Source organism: Sciurus vulgaris (assembly GCF_902686455.1).
Source record: "Sciurus vulgaris genome assembly, chromosome: 10".
NCBI classification, from domain to species: Eukaryota; Metazoa; Chordata; class Mammalia; order Rodentia; family Sciuridae; genus Sciurus; species Sciurus vulgaris.
This window is the reverse complement of record NC_136470.1, coordinates 26,728,641-26,743,557: the sequence shown is the minus strand read 5'-3', so window position 1 is coordinate 26,743,557 and position 14,917 is coordinate 26,728,641. Positions and strand designations below refer to the sequence as shown.

At 34.8% G+C, this 14,917-nt stretch overlaps 1 long non-coding RNA gene across 1 annotated transcript in view; it reads right to left on the bottom strand.

The window, feature by feature from the left end:
- Nucleotides 1-14,593, bottom strand: part of LOC306638121 — an 83,790-nt gene extending 69,197 nt beyond the window's left edge. The window contains exon 1 of the long non-coding RNA XR_013757367.1: nt 14,487-14,593. This is a non-coding gene — a long non-coding RNA (uncharacterized lncRNA). The remainder of the gene's footprint in view (nt 1-14,486) is intronic.
- Between the last annotated feature and the right edge of the window lie 324 nt (nt 14,594-14,917).

Sequence of the window (14,917 nt, the reverse complement as noted above, 5' to 3'; positions counted from 1 at the left end):
TCTTACCCATTTTCACTTAACCGCTACTTCTCCTCGTTGGCATAAGGCAGGGGCAAAATGTGCAATTGTTCCACTTGAGCTCTTGGCATATCCTTTAACTGGGGCCAAGTGTTATTCTGTCTGAAAAAAAAAAAAAAAAAAATCTCCGAATTCATCAGGAGAACCACACTAGCAAGGTCAGAGGCACCATGAACTGACCTTGCATATGTATTCTAGGACATTCTGTTCTTGCTTTCTCTCTCTACCTCTTTCATTTTGCATTTTTTTTCCCCAACTGTCTGTGGACTTCAAGCTTCAGTAGAAGACACAAGACTCATAGAAACTGTTTAAACAACTCCTGCAACTGCACAAATTCAAGTCTCTCTAACAAAATCCATTCGTGTATTTATATTGAATATATCTGGTATATGCAGATAAAGATAGAGAGGTTATGAAGGTATTTGATAGGGAAATTTGAGTGTGTGGAGGGGGGAGGGTTTGCTTCTCAGCTTGTACTTTGACTGATTCAGATGTCTTTACAGATATCACCAAGCCTATTTAAGTCCAAAACTAAATTTCACATTTCACTCCCACCTCCATAGAACTTGCTAAATCCAAACCTTTCTCATCTCAGTGATCCCATCCTTCAAATTGCTTTGGGTCAATTCTCAAAGTCATCATTAACTCCTGATTTTTCTTAGATACCTCACATCCAAACAACTGGGGATTTTGTTTAGTACTTTCAGTATGTATCCAGAAATAAAGAATAATTGATAGTATTAGAAGATTCCCCATCTGCAATGAGTCTAATAAATGATCATCAATGGCTGCTAAAAACCAGACAGAATAAGAATTCTATTCCTCCTGATGCAAGTAGACAACACCATCTGATGTAAATCAAACCTGAGTCAGATCAAGCCTCTAGATATAACCATAAATTTTCAGAAATTATAGGAGACAGAAGAGCTTACGTGACCCAAAAGGGATAAAATTAACATTATCCAGGATGTGGCAAACTCCAGAGGACAAAATTACCCACTGTCTTCAAAAAATAAGCTCTAAAGAAAAAGATACAGATAGAGACAGAGAGCAAAGTAAAGGATAAAAAAGACTTAGGGAATATAGAAATGTTATGTTTCCATAAATGCAGTGTGTGGACCTTTTCTAAAATACTAACTCAAACAAATTTAAAAATTACAAGACAAATAGAGAAATTTGTTTACTGAATGGATATTTGATACTTTTAAAAATCTGATTCACATTTTAGTGTGAGAATTATGCAGTATAATTTAAATGCAGTAACATTTAAAAATAGACATTCTTTTGTAGGTAACCCTATACTGAGATAACTGAAGAATAGATAATATTATATCTTGTGATTGCTTCAAAAAAATTCAAGAGAGGAATATGAAGGGGATGGATGAGTACAGATAAAAATAAGTTGATCATGAGTGGAGAATTTTGATTGTGGATGATACAGATTCATTCTACTTTTCTCTCTACTTTTTGTTTATGTGTGAGATTTTTCCCATGTTAAAATGGCTTTTTAATTTTATTGACACTTACTTTCATGATAATTTAAAAAAGCAATAAAAACAAATCACTGCAGAGATGGCAAAAGGGTATTGATTAAGTTAATAAAGTATTTGTGTTGACGTTATTCTAAGACAAAAACAATATATTCTGAGAAGCAGAAAATCAAGTGGAATAATTACTACTTCTTACCAAAATTTATGTAAATTCCCTTAAGGCATAGCTTTATTTAACTTTTGTAAAGAGTGAAGATAAACCATTGAAATGACTTGAAAAAACTTTTCTGAAAGTTCTAGAGGAACTTTTCCAGATTCAGTATACAGGTGAAATCCAATTCATAATTTTCTAAAACCATGTTAGAATACTTTCTTGTCTCTTTTCTCATTTTATACCATGAGTCCATGCTATTTTTAAAGGAACATGGTTTGCCAAGTGGAAAATGTTTTTATGTGCTATAAAAGATAAAGAGTACTTTTTTCCAGGGATGTTTTACACATTAACCTGTTTTGCCTTCTGAATATTGATCACATGAGTCTTGCTCATATCTTTTGACTTGTCTTGCTCCAATAAAGGAAAAAACATGCTTGTGGGAAACTTCAAAGTCATTGGAATTCCCCCAAAATAGAACACCTATAATCAACTCATGCCCAATCATGGTTGTTTTTAGGCCAGTCCTTAGTCATCATCGGGCTGGACAAGCTTCTGCGAAGCGGACAATCTATTTGTCTCAGTAGCAGCTGCCGACTGTCATCCCCTGGACTCAACACTAAAGGACTTCTTTGGTGTGGACGCAAAGCTTTTCTTGGCAGGTGAAAGATTGCTAGGCAGAGGAAGCAGTGTCAAATAGAACACGTCAGAAGCCATCTGAAAACAAGGTCACCCTCACCCTAAATGAATACCACGAAACCCATTGCAGACACTGTTCTTCAGATCTGAACTTCAGTCCAAAGGGAAAGCACACCACAATTACCAAAGCTTTTTTCATCCTTCAGGTTGCGGTTTGGAAAATAGAATCAAAGATTGTTTTCATCTTCTCCTTACCATCCTTCTACCCAAGCATACATTTTCAATTTAGTTATGTAGCAAGTGAAACAGTAACACAGATGAGCCCAAAAGAGGATGCACTGGGTTTATGGAAAGCCAGTGCAGAATACCAATACCAAAGATGCAAATATTCTTTCTGCTGAATCCACATCACAATCAGGCTAAGTAAGATACTACTAACTAACCACATTTCAGGGAAGATAAAATAAGATGCCATCTCAGGGTCCTCCTTATGCATAAGCTATACAATGAATAAAGAGGAAATGCTTCTTTGGACAGGGTTTTCAAATCTTTTGCCCAACATTATATGGCTCCAGTTAAAATACAGGGATGAACTATCCATGTGTCATTCTGCAATTCTCCCAACTTCCTCTCCTCTAATGTTTTCTAAACCCCAAAGACAATAAGTGAAGGACATCAAACTCTTCTTCAGACACTAATTTCCCCAGTGAAGTATCAGCAAGGGAACCTCCCACCATTCTAGAGTATCTTACTGCCCACACAATGATTATGACGTGTCCTGAGACCCCTATTGTGGATGGCTGGAACGAATTCTATCTGTCCCATGAACCAGCACACTGTAAAACTTTTGTTTGCACATTTCCTTCAATAAAATCCAGACAATAAATCTGGTTTCTTTTATATTTTTAATCGTGGAAATGTGTTTGTGATAAAAAAAAAAATAGTTTCTGTCAAAAGGAAGCATAATACATAGTATTCAACCATTTCAGAATCTCCTGTCAAAAGAAATAATTGCAGAACTTTAACATAATAATATGGTGCTATATAGAAAAAAATAACTTGTAAAATGTAACATATGGTTTTAGCTTACAGAGATGATATCTGAAAACATTTAAAGGCAATATTTATAACCAAATGAGCCGGAAGTTCAAAAAGTCGTGGCATTCTATTGCTTGAAGAGGATTAAGTACAGTGGATATTTTCTTTCAGTGGGAATAGTTCCCAGGTTTGCACAAGAACACAGACTTGGGGGTTTTTGCAGCAATGCTTAATAATAGGAACAATTCATATTTTCCTCTCTTAGAGAATTACGAGTAATGTTTTACATAATGAATAGTTTATAAGGATAATACAAAGGAACTTTGTGAAATTGTGGTTAGAAAACTAGAATTGGATAGTTAGACCTATTTTAAGAAGCTTAAATATAATTTAGAAGAGAAAAAATGACTTATTATACCTGACTCACCCACTCTTTCTCATTTTCATGCTTTGGCCTAAAGTTGGTGCTCATCAATTTTGACTTAAGAAAATCCTGGCAATCTTTCAAGATTTTGCTGAAATTCAGCTCCCTCTCAGGTCACTCTACCAGAAGACATTCCACTAAACATAATTCTTATGTCTATTTCCATATCAGCTTTTACTGTATATTTTTATCACTCTCACAATCTTTGGATAATAAATAAAAGCTTATTAACTGAGTTGACAGATCATATTTTTTATGCACTAAGAAAAAAATGTCATTCCTCCGATAAGTACTAAAGAAAGGAGAATGTAAATCACTTGCTTAGTATGCAAAAGGCCCTGGATTCTATCAATATATACATATTTATATAATGTACATTACATGTATTAATAATATATAAATTATTTGATATATTAAATAAGGGAAAACATATATAAGGTAAGTCAATATTCTGGGTGGTGCCATGGAAAATAATGACTCTAACTAAAGATAAGAAGACAATGAAAGCAATGCTAAGTGCATACTCACAAATAACAATTTTTCTAGCATAAGATGTTTGAGTGAGCTAATGAGTTAGCAATTTTATTTTAAAGAAACTCCCACCTTTCTAAGGCAGTCCAGTCAGAATACCCATCTTGAGTTTTCAATAGTATAAGTTTTCCCTGTCAAATTTAACATTTTTAATATAATGCCATCATTCTATTGAAGAAATGTTGATAAAGGAATTCATTTAACTTTATATTCTATTATTATAAAAGACAAGAATATTAAGCAGAACGATGTGGAGTTTTCACCCTAGCAGAGTTTTAAGAACAAAAATAGACAAATAGGTATATCAGTCATGTCAAGAATAAGAGAATTCATGGAATAATGATTTCAGTTTCCTTCCAACTCTCCTATTCTTCTAATGAAGAAACAACTGGGGCATCAGACTTACAAATAATATTTATTCTACTTGTGTCACAAGGAGTGGTTTGCATGTTAAGATTTTTTTAAGATTATAATTGACATTACAAAAATCTTATTTACATAAATATGTAAATGAATTGCATAAATTATTAAAATCCTGCCAAACCCAAAAAAAAAAAAAAAAAATTAAAGAAAGGTAAACTCAGAACTGAGCTTGGTGTGCTCCACCGAGATTTGCTATGTGACCTTTAAGCCATTTATCTCATCTGCTCCTTATCAATTCTTTCAAGTGAAAAAATAACGGGATAAAAATTCCTGGCTACCTCATAGAATTGTTATAAACATGAAATGAAACAATGAATATTTATGTACTTCACGAAGTACGAAATGCTTACCCAATATGAAGTGCTATTTTTCTTGAGTGTGCTGAATGAAATAGGAAAGTTTGAGGTCTCCAGCTAATTGTCTTAAAATCTGAAACACATGCTGTAGTAATTATGCTTTTGTATCTCTTTTTTTTTTCTTTAGAATTATTAAGTGATAGATGCTCCAGATCTGAAAATCATTAAGCTAGAATATTTCTACCCTTCCCAACCACAAGTATGTGTCTATCAAGCAAAGTTACATGTTTCTACAACCCCCTAATGGTATTCCTGGGAGCAGAGGATCTACAATATTGTTGTGACCATTTTAAATTTTCTTCTATTTCTGACTGCTTTGTGGTTAAGAGAAATATGAGTTTATATTGAAGCAACTTAGAGTTATTTTACTAAAACACTCTATGTAAACTCACCTCAACTCTGGAATTATCTGATGAATTATATCACCAAGAATTTAAGTAAGTAATGAAATGAAAACAGGAAATTACATGAGAATCATCATCCTAGGCACAATATTGATTGGAATAAAAGTTCACAACTAAGTTATCAGTGGTGAAAGTACACCAATCAGCATTGTTTTGGAACCAGTGGGCTACAAAGTAGGGTACACACACCTCAGAAAAAATGTGAGAGGGATTATGGCTATATGTAAAGAACATAGCAGAACTTCTAATAATTTTTTTTCCCAAAAGTCACTAACTTTTTTTTCCCCCAAAAGTCACTAATTAAATTTTTGGGATGTTTAATACTTAAACTTTCAGGGTATGTGTTATAAATGAATAAATAACTACTTTCATATTGCAGGATATATGCTTACTCAAATATTTTTCATTGATAGAAATACAAATAAAAATTTTGGAGAAATACAAACCTAGACAATAAGGGAAACTTTTAAGTTATATTCTCTCTAGAACCACTTCTTAGGATAACAGAATACTGCATGGAAGTTTTTCAAAAAAAAAAAAATTATCTTAACTAACAATTTGGTATGTAGAAAGTGATCCATGGATCTAATTTAGTGTTTCTAATGCTAATTCACAGCAAATATAGCTGAACCATGAGGGAATTAGGGGGAAGGGGGAAGAAAGGAAGGAGAGAGGGGAAAAGGAAGTAAGAGAGTGAAAGAGGGAGAAAGGAAAGAAGAGGGAAGGAGGAGGAATATTTAATTCCAATTTACAAGATTAAAAATTTCCTGTAAGAAGTTATTTATAAATTATCCCAAATATAAATAAGAGTTGACCAGGTAAAAAATGAGTGATAAGTCTGAGATAGAAAAGGCTAGGCAGTGAAGAGTAGGGAAGGGACAGTCAAGGTCGGCAAGAGATCAAGCTCAAGGACAGTCAATTGAACAGCCCAGACATGTTACCAGACTTTCCTGTTTCTCAGAAAGGGAAGAAGTTTCCTTCTTGCTGAAAAGGACTGCATAATTCACAATCCGGCCTGCACCTACTACAGGACAATTAAAATATCAAGAACCAATGAAGAGAAACATATCAATTTCTCCTTACTTTCCTTTTTTTTTTGGCACGGTGCCGAGGGTTAGAACCCACGGCCTTAGTGCTTGCAAGGCAAGCATCCTACCAACTGAGCTATATCACCAGCCCTCTTTACTTGCCTTTAAAAGGAGGGAAGTAAGACTGAAACAGCACTCTTGACCCTCTCAGGCAGACTGCACCAAGAGTTCTGAATGTTTCTCTCACTTTCCTTTTTAATAAAATCCCTGATTGCTTGCTTACCTCTGGGACTTTAGGGTGTTCATTCATAGACTCCATGGAACATGAACCTGATCCTGACTCCTGTAGGTAACAAGTTCCAGATAGAGAAAAGTCATTGACACCATCAGAGAGCAAAAAGAGACACTTTTAGACCTCTCAAGCAGGACTTTCCTTTCCTCTTGTACTTTTCTGAGTAAACCAGCAGACCTACAGCAGTCCCCGGGTATGTGGCACACCCTGTGGGGACAGCTCATCACCCTTAGGGTGAGAAGTGTAAGTGAGGGCATGGAGAGGTAAGAAGGGGTCACACATAAAAGGACATTGTAATTCAAGCATTGGAGTTTGGGTGCAAGTATTTGAAATAGAGAAAAAGGGAAAACATAGTCTTAGTACCATTTTCCAGGGAATTTCCTGGGTCAAGAGAGGCCTGAGTTAACTTCTATTTTTTCAGATATGGTATTTTTCATTTCTATAATTTCCATTTGATTCTTTTTCAACATTCATTTTTTTTTTTTTTTGCTATAATCTGCCATCTTTAGAATCCACATTAAATGTTTTTCCTTTAAATTCTTTAAACTATTTATAATTATTATTTAAAGTCCTTGTCTGCCAAATCCAGTATCTGGATCACTTGCAGATCTACTTTTAGTGATTTTTCTCTTGATCATGAGTATTATAGTCCTGCTTTTTTGAATTTCTCGTGTTTGGTCATATATGTGTAGCGGCACTTTAGGATCTATGCATTGCAAGACCCTGTGATTTCTCCTTTCCATCCAGTCCTCAGATTCCCAAGCCACCATTTATTCAGCACCTGTCCAGGGGGGGAGAATTGGTGAGTGGAAAAGATTTGCTCCATGTCTGGAGCTCTTCCCATTGCCAACCCATAATGCCAGCCTCTGGGCAACTAATAAAAGTCTGAATTTTCCTTCTCCCACTCCAGTTTCTTGTTGATTTCAAGCACATTCCTCCAACTGCCTGAGTACCCAGACGCAATAAATATACCCACAGGTGAAAGTAGCCTCCACTCTCTTCTCACCTAAGAAGGGGTTATCCCTTTTGGTATTTCAGTGTATTACAACATTTTTGCATCTCACTGCACATCTCACTGACAGTTTTAAGGAAAAATATGATTTTAGTTTAGCTAATACTGTAACATCATTACAGGAAGAACAATGGTCTTTCCTTATCTACTACTAATTAACTGAGAGTAGAACTCCATGTTCTTTTCTGTTCAAGGAGGTTCCCAGTACTATAAATCTCCAAACAATGCCAGATTATTGCATCCCTGATAATCCCTGATAATAATAATAAGCATTTCATATTAAGCCATATATTTGCATACATTTATTCTGTGGATAAACAGTATAGTCAATATTTTTCTCTTTAGACATCTTCAAAAAGTCACAGTAAATGAATGACAAAGGTCATTCAATCTGAACTTCAAATTGAGTGACAATGGTCAATTTGTTTACTTCTTTGACACTATGAAGAAGTTGATCCATGATTGCTAAACCACCTGTAATGGATGACCATGAGGACCCATCCCAGTTCTCAAAACTCATGACTACAGTCATTGCTATAAAACCACCTGCACATTTATAATAAGTAAGCCATCTGCACACACTTGTAACCTGACAATAGCTGCTTCAGATGCCTCTGAAATCTCTGATTTTTACTCCTGGGACTTCTCTGCTGCTATCTCATGGGAGTACTTCAGAACTTTCTAAGCCATTCTGACCCATGCACAAATGTGATCGGGGAGAGAACCAACACTACAAGGGCAATTTTTGACCAAAGGGGAAAAGAAGGTATGGGTAAACACCCACTCTGTCCTCTCTCAAGTGGACAGTTCTGAGGTTTGCCTCACACAGCTTCTCAAGGGTCTCTGGTAGGATTGAACTCCAGTCCCACACAGTGATGATAAAGCCCCTTTCCACTGATTTCCTCTAATCCCCTGCTTCACCATTACTACTGCTATTACTTGGGATCACTTCAGAATAAACTACCTATCAGCAAGCTGTTATATAAAGCTCTGCTTTAGGGAGCCTGGAGGGTTGACCAAAGACAAAATAAATTATACATGAAGTTACATAGTGATTTCAGGGATGTGAAAAGACCAGAAGAACCATCACCATTGTGATAGGTAATAGCATATCTTAACAGAAAAGTATCTCTGACAGCCTACTAATGCATCCCTTTTGTAGGCACCCATGCTAACCATAGATGAGTGAATATTTTTTAAAAATTTAAAAAACATCAAACATTTTAATAAAACAGCATCTTTTAAGCTTTCCTATTTAAAATAGTGTTGCTCTAAAACATTTGCAAAAAGATCGATTGTGTAGAATAATGCTCTTCAAAATATAGAGCTCAAAAAACAATTTAGAGATATTTTGTAGAGCAGAGTGACAAGAATACAGGTCTGTCCCCAGACTGCAGATGGACGCTGGATACCCCGCTCCTGGCCATGCTGATGAGGCGTGCCCTCACTGGGGCTCCCCAGCTTCTTTGGAGGCTGGTGCAGGCATTTTGAATCATTCCTGAGGGCGTGGCAACCATTATTGGAAGGGTGGCTCTCTTCCTGAGACACCTACAGGAGACTGGAGGTCCTTTGACAGAAAAAATGTAAAGTTATTTCCACTTTGTAGTAAAAGAAATGGAATATTTTTAATTAAAAAAACAATTTAGAGAGTTCCACAGGTCTTTTGCATTTAAAAATAAAACACAAATTTACAGTTGTGTGATAGTATCTCCTTTCACTCGTGTCAGTGTATTTGCATGTGTTTATATACATATATATATATATATACACACACACACATATATACATACATATGTATATAGAGAGAGACATATATGTATACACACACACACGTGTGTGTGTGTGTGTGTGTATCTCATTGACAAAATGACCTCCTAACTCTCGTTCACCCTAAGTGCTCTATAACCTTAGAAGTGAGGGCTGGAGAACAGAAGATGAGGTATGGATATCCATATAGCTATTGGAAGGCTAGGTAATCATAGTGATACTAACTAGTAACTGATTTCCATCAATCCCTCACTCTCGCTGTCCTAAATAAAGCTATCACTACTATTTATCTGCGTTATCACTATATACTACTGTTCTTCTATGTGCAAAACTATATGTTCTTGATTAATAATATTACTTTAAAAACTCTTTGACATCTCTAATTTTTACCTCTAATACTCAATATAAATGTAAACTTAAGCAAGTGCATTTTTAAAATACGTCTCCTAGACACCTTTTCTTTCCCATTAGAGCGAACCTGATTTTTGCTCCCTTTAGAAATACCAGATCCAATAAGTAGGGCAACAATTTCAGTGAGACATGATGGTGGACTGAAATAGGGCAATTCAATGTGGATTGAGTTGCATCAAAGGACTTGAAAGATATTTCAAAAATAAAATGCTAGAACTTTGTGATTAGATAAATGAGAGAACAGATAATCTAACTCACACTACTAGACATTAGTTTTATATTTCCTTCTAACCTTTCTCTAATAATAGCTGCTAGTGAACAACTTTATGTAGGTGATAGAGTTTTAATCAGGATGAAATGTAGCTTGATGACAAAAACTTAGGTGACCCAGAGAGAAAGAGGAGCTGGAAAAAGCATAGAGATGAAAACCTATGTTTAATCCTCTGTAAAGAGAGAAAAGACACATGCACTCCAAAATGTCAGACCATGAGAAGCACACTCATATCATTTCTAAATGGAATAAATAAAGCTTCTGTGCAACTCTGAGCTCATTACATGTTAGATTTCATTGTTTCTCGTGTAATCTATTGGTTCTCAATGAGGCGTAAATTCCCCTATAGAGCTATTTGACAATCAAGACCTCAAGACATTTTGGCGGTCACAGCACAGTAAGGAAGTTTGGTGCTACTGGAATCTCATATAGAAAGGCCAAGGGTCTTCGCTAAATGTACTATAATGCACAAAACAGTTCCCCCTACAACAAAGATTTATCCAGTCCAAAATGTCAATAATGCTACAGTTGTGAAAACCTGGAACCCATTGACATAAGAAATACCAAAATGGACATATACAGATTGTGTTGTGGTGGGAGAGTTTCTAAAAAAATAATCATAGGTCCTGCCCACAAAGAAGGAAAGACTTAAGTTCATTAATTTTTAATATAAGAGAAAAATTAAAATAATAACTCAGATGATAGTAAAAGATAAGCCATGAATCAGTAAAATTGTGATGGTTGAATAATAGTCCAAGTGATAAGTGCTCTGAACAGTTTACAGATTTACATATTAGATAGCAAAAGTATGTCTAGGAAAAATGTAGATATAATGTGAAAAAGGCAAGATTAGAGGTGCACTGAGAAGAAATGAGTTATGATATTGCTCCTCAAAAATAAAACAAGTTCATATGAAACAAATGGAACTGAAAACACTAATATTTTGATACATTATTCCAGATTTCATGGACCAAGAAACTAGGGCAGAGAGAGCTTGCCTGCACTTCCTCTTCAGTAAGTTCTGGCAACAGTGACATGCTGATGAAGCTATAGGTATTTATTCGTCAACATTTTCTCTCTTCAAACAAAGTAAGAGAAAAATAGGAGGGAAATAGGTGACTACATTAAATAGATATTTCTAGTTTTTTTTTTTAGTAACATGTAATACTGATTCAGTGAATACATTACAAAGTAGACTTTTAAATTACCCATTACTCATTATCATCTCATTAATTCTAGTAGTGGAATAATTTATTTATTTATGATGATTTTTTTTTTTTTTTGGACAAATCCTCATCAATACCACATTTATATCTAAAATTTTTAAAATAATGACATTCTGGGGACAGAAAAGCAAGCAAGCATCTCACTGGGTGACTGAGTCATGTCCTCAGGGTATACATTAACTGTTTTTGAGAGTCTTCAGCATTTTAAAGATATCTTAATGATGCATCACCAAATCATAAAAATATGGAAAATAAAGAACTGAATAAACATGAAACATTGTTCACATTTCTTCCTGGGAGGCCAGAGTTTTGTGCTTGTGCCACATCAGCACACACAGACAGGAATACACCTTATCAAGGCACCTTTCCCTAATTGACTGTTCTTACTGATTTAGCACACTCTGGGCACCAGAATTCAGTTCTAATAACAGGTCCTTCTAGTTATTTATAATGTAGCAATACACAGAGGCATTCTTTAAGTCAGGTTTAATGAACACAAAATAATTTGCTGAAAATCATTAGATATTTGTTCTGGAGTGAAAATAAAATAGTTTATGGACTAGAGTGAAAGTAAAATAGTTTATGGTCTAGTAAAGACAAACATTTTTAAAAAATAGAGTAGATTTAACACATTATGTAGTAAAGACCTGTTGTTGATTTTTTATTCAGGCTCAGTTCAGGGAACAGAAGAAAGGCTTGCTGGGAATAGTAAGTATGGCGGTTCTCTTCTCTTCCTATTCTGATTCACTTTCTTCCTCTAGTATGCCTCCTCAGTGTCCCTGCATGTTCTACAATTTTCATTGCCATGACTCTTCTAATTCAACTGACGTAATATTTTGAGTTTTTCTAGTTATGAATGTTCAGAGTTTACATTTAAGTCTATCATTTCCATCCACTAATTAATGCTAAAATTTTAAGATTTCCTATTCTATAAAGGTGTTCTGTGAAATCTTCTGTAATTCCATCTTTGCCCTGCACTCTTTCCCATGCCAATCACTCCTTCCCTTGTGTCTTTAAAGGGCAGCATTTTGATCACTATTTACATTTGTAGGTTGCCCACTTCACCCATGATTCAGGTTCATTTTCGGAATGAAGCACACAGAATTGAGTTAGTAAATAAACGTGGGAATAACGAGATGGGATTTGCAGATAACTTAGACAGGTTGGTTGATTATTTTGAGCATGTAAAACATTTTTCAATTCTTATGGCAGAAACTACAGCAGTGTTTAAAAATAAACACTTTAAAATGTAGTTTTATTTTAAAATAAAAGCTATGTACATATATTTTAACATAAAAGTACATGTGACAAAATGCCAAATAGTTAACAATGACTAGGATTAAATAATAAGATTTTATGATAATTCATTTTTTTTCTTTCTATTCATCTGTGATTTGAATTTTTTACTGAATTCCTGGATAACTCATGAAATATATTAATAAAAAATATAACTGGTGAATCAAAATAAGTTCCTGTCGGATAAAAAATAATGTATAAACAAATAATTATTTGAGGAAGTAAATATTAATTCTCTTGACTAATTCCTACTCTATTATAACTTACAAGTTATAGTAATCTCTTGCTGCTTTTAAAATACAAATATGATTCCAATTGAAGTAGATAATTTCTCACAAATACTATATGTTGGAGACTTCCAGTTTTATGTGACGTACAGTTAACAGAATTTGATGCAACATTTCTAAATGTCCTACAACAGTGTTTGCAAATATCCTGGAAAATGTAAAATTTTATAATGTTACAAAAATTTGGTCTGCAAGAACTTACTTACTTTTCAGATTGTAAAATGAAACGTGTAGCCCTCTGTGCCATATCTGCCTGAAAGTATATCTTTTGTTCCTCCAAAACTTTGCCCGTGTGCCATGGCAGACAGCACAGCTCAACCGCTAAGAGTAAATCCTGTGGAGGGAGACTATGTTTGGAGGACTAGATCAGGTCTGGTTGCAGCTGATGTCCTGGGTTTATGGCAACCTTCTGTAAACACCAGTGATGCTATTTTGACAGAATATTAGAGAAAGAGAAAAAGAAAACTCACAAGACCTTGAATATTTTCTAGAGGCAGGAATAAAGGACGATGTCTCACTAACCAAAAACCAAAATTTTAAAGCCAAATATGTATCATTAAGGTTTAAAGGGGCACAGATATGAGTAGCCTTGGGAATTTAAAAATTGGAAGAATAATGTAGATCATTATGAGGTGCCTTCCTTTTTGGCAGTTAACTTGGTTACATTAATTGTAATCAACTCTCTTTAATCAAAAATTGGGATTTCCTGAGGACTTTTCATTAATTGCAAACTAGAGCAGTAGGCAAATTACTCTTCACCATAGATCACAGTACTCCTTTGTGGGTTATGTTCGTATCCCAAAGAATTAAGTTCAAATAGAATTCTTAGTGAATTTTGCTATCATATTACCACACATCCCCCATTAATTCATTATTGCTAATAGAACACATATGTACCCCTAAAATGGCATACCATGAAATGACTGAGCTAATAAGTAGAAATTAACTGCAACAGGTATAGCTGGGAGCATATGAGGTGAATGGTTTAAGGGCTGATGTTTTATTCAGCATGGAAGCAGTTAAGCTGACTCCATATTCTTTTATACTTTGCACTGGCTTCTAATAACATTAAATTAAATTGTATTTCTTCATAAGATTTAATGTTTAGCTTTCCTAATTTTACCGTTATAATGAAATTGAAGTAGGGCTGTGCACATTTGGATAAAACTGAAAGTGCCATCAGCTATACTCTCTAAAATAGCAGCCTTTTTTTTTTTAATTTAAGTAGGTGTTCCAATCATTTTATATGAAAACTTTCTGCCTCTTTTGTTAGAATTTGACCACAAGCTTCAAACCTATAAGCAATGTTGCTTATCACATATGGTGAATTCCCAGGAAGACAAGTTTAACCCCAGTGCAATTATTTGAATTAAATTGCTTATGTTTGTATTTGGGGACAATTGCCCACCCTTTGATACTTACATTTAGTAATCCAGGACCTTTCTGTTTCAAGGCAGTTTCTTAGATGCGATGGTTTCTGCAAACACTCTGCTTTCATCATGAAGTTCTTAGCAACTCTGGCAGGGAGGGGGACAGCCTTGAGCCGATAAAAGCACTGGCATAAAATTCAGGAACTAAAATATTTTTCAGGTTACAGAGGACCTATGCACACAGCAGTGTCCAAGTCCTTTAGCCTATCTCTGTCTCTTTTTTCTTCAACTGTAAGATTAAGCAGCAATAGTAATTAGTGATTATGTTATTTACTGCTATTATGAAAATAACAGTAAATAACGTTTATTGGGTGCTTGCCATATGTCACACAGTAAATTGAACACTTTTCCCTGTAAGATTTCATTTCATCACCACGGGGTTCAATATAAAATAAGAATTATTTACCCATTTTTACTGATGAG